Below are 6,012 nucleotides of genomic sequence, written 5' to 3'. Positions count from 1 at the left end.
GACCGGTAGGGCGGGTCCCGGCGCGGGAGCTCCAAGGCGCTCGTAGCGCCTCGCGCGGCGGCGGAGACCCCAGCCTGGCCCGCGCGAGCCCCGCTTACCTGGCGCGGTAGCTTCTGGCCATCCCCTTGGTGCGGCGCCATCGGGGGCCCCTCCGTGGGCTGGGTACTTAAGCTCTTAAGTCTAAGGCGATAAAGGGCTTCCTTGCGCGGCCCCGTGTCCTGTGGGACGAGGATTAAAGCTTAACCAGGAGCCAGGTCGGCCTGGGAGGAGGAGGAGAGTTTCTTGAACTGGCCGGGCTCGGGGTGGTGGGCTGTGGCTCTGAGCACCCTCGCGGGCTGGGGGCCCGGTGACAGCAGGTGCTGACCGCACAGGAACTGGGATCCTCTTTCAGTATACGTAAGAAAGCTGGATTTTATTGTAGAATTTCCTGTTACAAATTTCTGCAGACCCAGTACATTCTGCAGGCTGAATTTGGCCCAGTGGTCCCTTTAAGAATGAGAAAGCCATTTTAAACGGTTTGTGACACCGTTTCAGACCACAGCTTATGTATGAAAATGAGAATACTTTATAAGTCTTAATGTAATGGTTAGAGAGTCGTTCATTCAACAATTACTGGCTTAGGAACTGAGTTCAGTTAGGCCATGCCTCCCTCTGCTCAGAGTCCCCCATGGTTTCCTTCCAGAGCCCTCCCTTGGGCTTCAAGCCCACCCCCTACTCTGAGGTTGCTCCCCTTCACCCATTCATTCTTACTTACAAAGTCCAGATTCATCTTGCTGCCTGTTTTTGTATGGCTCCTGAGCTAGGAATAGGTTTTCTCATTCTTGAATGGTTGGGAGGAAAATGGATATTTCACAACATGTGAACATATAAAGTTCAAGTGTTGGTGTCCTGAATGGAGTTTTATTGGAACACAGCCATGTTCATTTATGTTGGTACTGTTGAACAACTGCTCTTACATTCTGCCGGCGAAGTTCCAGAAGAGACTGTATACTCAGACCCAAAAGGGGCTCCCTCTGTCATTCAGAGTGGAAGCCAGAGTTTTCAGGTTTACACTGGCTCCTGCTACTCATTGACCTTCTCTGCCCCTGCTCTTAATTCATCAACTCTGCATCAGCCACCTAGCCTCCTTGATGCCCCACCTCAGGGCCTTTGCACTGTTTCGTCTGCCTGGAATGCTCGTCCCACATATCAGGCCAGTCTCATTCTCTCACTTCAGATTGTTGCTCAAATGTCAGTGTATTGGGAGGCTCTTCCTGGCCATTCTCTATGAAGTAGCACTTAGTTTTCCTCTTCCCCTCTCCTGGCTTCATTTTTCTCTGCCCGTTTACTGTGTATGTATTTGCTCATCATTGCTCCCACTAGAATTTGCATTTGAGGAGGTTTGGGACTTCTCCATGGCTGCATTGGTGGATCATGCCCAGTGCCAAGAAGAACAAGCCCTCCCTGAGCTTTGTTGAATAGGTTGGCAGAGTCCCCACAATTGCCTGGCACTGAGATAGGTGCAGAAATAGATTCCTGGAGCAGAAGAGCAACAGCTCTTCCTATAGGGACCCACCAGTGAGTGCTAGTCCGTGAGTGCAGATTGACAGGTCCCACCTAGTGCCTTCCAAATTGTACAAGTCAGTCTGGGCCTGGTGGCTCATGCCTGTATACCCAGCACTTTGAGAGGCTGAGACAAGAGGCTCACTTGAACCCAGGAGTTTGAGACCAACTGGAGCAGCATAGCAAGATCTCGTCTCTACAAAAATTGTTTAAAAATTAGCTGGGTATGGTAGCATGAATCTGTAGTCCCCGCCACTTAGGAGGCAGAGGCGGAAAGATCACTTGAGCCCAGGAGTTCAAGGCTGCAGTGAGCTATGATTGTGCCACTTCATTCCAGCCTGGGTGACAGCAAGACCCTCTCTCAAAAGAAAAAAATTGTGCAGGTCAACCAGGTGTGACTCCTCACAAGAAGGATTGTTTTGTAAGACACATGGTCATGTAACTTAATGCCCAAATGGAACACCTTGGAACACAAAAGGGCATGCTACAAATCAGGAAGCCAAAACCCAGCATAAACTGGGACTATCCTGGGAAGCCAGGACCATGGTGACTCTATTTATCAGCTGTAATCCATTCAACAAATCTTTTTTCTTTCTTTTTTTTTTTTTTTTTTTTGAGTCAGGGTCTTACTCTGTCACCCAGGTTGAAGTGCAGTGGCACGATCACAACAATCATAACTCACAGCCGCCTCAACCTCCTGGACTTAGGTGTTTCTTTCACCTCAGCATCCCAAGTAGCTGAGACTACAGAAGCATATCACCATGCCTGGTTAATTTGTTTTTTATTTTTTTGTAGAGACAAAATTTTGCTATGTTGCCTAGGCTGGTCTCAAACTCCTGAACTCAAGCAATTCATCTGTCTCAGCCTTCCAGAGTGCTGGGATTATAGGTGTGAGCCACTGCACCAGTTCATTCATTTAACAAATCTTTGATGAGCATTTTCTGTGTGCCCAAGAAAATGTATTTTTTCTTTGACCTGGACCAAACAGTGAGGTTCTGGGGCCAGATGTCTTATCTAAGTTTAAAACAAGGAAGGCAGCCAGGCTTGGTGGCTCAGTTTGTAATCCCATGCTTTGGGAGGCTGAGGTGAGTGGATTGCCTGAGCCCATGGGTTCGAGACCCACCTGGGCTACTTGGTGAGACCTCATCTCTACAATAAATAAAAAATTAGCCAGGCGTGGTAGCGCACGCCTGTAGTTCCAGCTACTTGGAAGACTGAGGTGGAAGGATCGCCGGAGCCCAGCAGGTCAAGGCTGTGGTGGCTGGGAGCGGCCACTGCACTCCAGCCTGGGCGACAGAGTGAGACTCCAGCTCAAAAACAACAACAACAACAAAACAAGGAAGGCAGTGGGGCTCAGTCAACACTGGGGATGAAGAGCTGCTGATGCCCTGTCCTCTGTCCACTGAGGCTATGGGTGGACCTACAGCATCCTCTGAAGGAGGTGGTCCTCTGTGCTTAGAGCCCTGTGGCCCTTGGATGATTCATCCCCATGCTGTGTGACTTTGGATGAGTTTCTTGGTTGTGAGTTAAGATTATGAGTCCAGTTTAGGGGTTGGGGCATGGTACCAAGGGTGGGTCCCCCTGCCACTGGTGACAACTGGGCGATGAGGAGACACAGACCTTGCTGTGTCAGGGTCCTGAGGGGGAGACCTGAAAGAGAAACGGTGGTGCCTTGGGGCACTCTCACGGTTGAGGAGGGGCACCTACCAGTCCCCTATGGTGGGTGCAGTGGGTAAGTCCTGTGGTTACCTACTGTCTGGGACCTTGGACTTAGCCCACCTCAGTTGTCCTCAGTGTGCTTCCCTGCTTTCTTTTTAGGCAGCACACTAAGGAGGTAGGTGGATGACCAGCAGGCTAGGTGGGGAAGACCCCAGATAGGCCCAGGTAGGAGTTTCTTTAAAGGGATGGGGCCGGGTGCAGTGGCTCAAGCCTGTAATCCCAATGCTTTGAGAGGTAGAGGTGGGACGATTGCTTGAACCTGGAATTGATGGAATAAAGAGTAACCACAGCCAGGAGGGTATGGATGTGTCCAGGATCCTGGGCCCAGCTCAGCATCAGCATTTCAGATTATACTTTGGGGCCAGGTCAAGCAGGAGATTGGAAAGGGGCTGGGGGGAGATGCATGTCAGGATCAGCTCAGAATGGGCACCAAAGGCTAGTGTGAACCCCATCTCCCCCATTCATTCTGCCACAAGGACCTCAAACTCTTCCGCCTGCCCCTTCCCAGGAACCGGGATTTGAGGGATGGATGCCGGGGAGTCCGTGGGGTGACCTGGATCTACAGGGGAAAAGGTTTCCCCAGTGCTCCGTGGATCCTCGCAGTTGGGCTGTGATGCCCTCAGGTTGGGGGGGCGGGGGCGCGAGGGAGAAGAGCCGCAGGGAGGTTGCGGTCCGGGGAGCAGGCAATGAATGTTGCCGGATCGAGGAGATAGGAGGAAGGCCCTCTGCTGCCGCACATCTCACACCTGTTGGCGTGCCTCCCGCCCAAGCCTACCCATCTTCCTTCCACTGGCCTCCTTCCCGCCTTGCCTGCTCCACCCCATTAAGCTGGCCCGCAGAGGCAAAGAAGCGACTAGACCAGGGTGAGACCAGTCCGGCAGGTCCCGGGCCACCCTGGGCCCCACCCGGCAGGCGCCGCGACCGCGTCCCACCTCCAGGAAGACGCCTGGATAGCCCCTGGGACTCGGAGATGCTCAGTGTCCTGCCGCCGGCGAGCGAATGTCGCCTGCGCCTCCTCCGACCCCATCCAGCACCCCGCCTGTCCGCGACCCTGCCGGGATCCCCTCCCCTTCGGCGTCTCTTTCTGGAGCCCGGGGCTTGGCGCCGTGAGGGACGCATGGCGCTTTGCTACCCGAGCCCGCGTGTGGGACGGCCCCACAGCCCTCACAAACCTTCATGATCCGGAACAGTGCCCAGTGCTCAGAGAAACCCCCACGGATGCACTGGCCCAGACGCTCCTGGGAGGCCGTGGTGGGAAGGACGAGGTGGAGGTGCAGGGTGGGCAGCGGACAGGATGCAGTCCAGGCCATCGAGGGACCGCCGCCCCCAGGGAGGGAGCTGCGCGTTGACACCGGGTGAACCAGAAAAACTCCCCACCGGGCATCACTCTCTCGGGTATTGCCCCCTCCCCCTGGCGTTATCCCCACTCCAGCTTCATTGAATTTTGGCTCTGTCCTTCCCAGAGCCTTTCCATCGCCAGGGAAAGAGGCAGGTGGGCAGGAGTTGCATGGGTCAGAACCCAGCACATCTGCAGATTTTGTGCCTCTGACCAGGGAGGCCCGAAGGTGGGACCATCCAGCTCCCAACTGTTCTAGAGGGAAGGAGTGAGAGAAAGGCCCAGAAGAATAGGACACTGAAGTGCTAGGGTGCTCAGCCAGAGTCTGGCACCTTCCTGGGGGCAGAAGAAGGGAGTTGAAGATAAGCAGGGAATGACTGTGAAGAGTACCAGTGGGGCTGATGGGGAGGCAGTGAGGGAGCAACAAAGAGAACCCTGGGTGACTCTGGATGACCCAGGGGCCTTAGAGATCCTGTGTGCACTATTTGGTGAGGGATTAACATGGAGGACACTAAAGATGAGCTACCTAGCAGGAGGTGATGGCCTCAGGTGAAACAGCTTGTGGGAAGACAGCTTCATTTTTGGAGGAGAGAGGGAAAAGTTCATAACAGCAGTAAGTGCCAGGAGGGAAACTCAGTCACCTAAAGGGGAGGGGAGGCTGTGTGTCTGGGATAGGGTGCATGGGGTGCTTGTGAGGAAACACTCCACATGTATGCAGGTGCAAAGGCCCTATGATTGGACCAACTCCAGTGCTTAAGGATTGGAAGGACTGTGGAACCTTCCCAGTAGGAAGAGCTTGAGGGCTGGTAAGGTGGACAGGGTATCATGGGGAGTGTGAGGGGGTGGTAATGGGTTGCAAGGAGAAAGAATGACAGAATGACCCAGTGGAGAGAGAGCTGAGAATATCCCTGAGAGCAGGATCACTGGTAAGTGAAGGGCCTGGGACCCAGGGTCAAGGATGGGGATTCCCAGGGGAGCAGAGGGTGCAGATGGGCTTGAGTACACCAATCTCTCATGGCTTTGGTTCTGTCTTATGTTCCAAGGTGGAAATGGCTTTGGAGTTTATAATCACACCTGAGATTGCCAGATTTAGCAGACAGGAATCCAAATATTGCATGAGACATAAATATACTAAAAAATTATTTGCTGTTTATCTGGAATTAAAATTTAACCAGCTGTACTATATTTTTTATCTGGCTACCCTAATCATAACAGGAATGCTGTTCTCTATAAATAGTCCAGGAAACAGCAAAAGTATTTTTAAAAAGTGAAAGCTAGCCGGGTTCGGTGGCTCAGCCTGTAATCCCACGCCTTTGGGAGGCTGAGGTGAGTGGATTGCCCGAGCCCGCGGGTTCGAGACCCACCTGGGCAGCGAGACCTCATCTCTACAATAAATAAAAAAAATCAGCTGGGCA

This window comes from Carlito syrichta, unplaced genomic scaffold (assembly GCF_000164805.1).
Source record: "Carlito syrichta isolate Samal-C Ts95f unplaced genomic scaffold, Tarsius_syrichta-2.0.1 Scaffold288020, whole genome shotgun sequence".
NCBI classification, from domain to species: domain Eukaryota; kingdom Metazoa; phylum Chordata; class Mammalia; order Primates; family Tarsiidae; genus Carlito; species Carlito syrichta.
Note: the sequence above shows the minus strand (reverse complement) of the source record.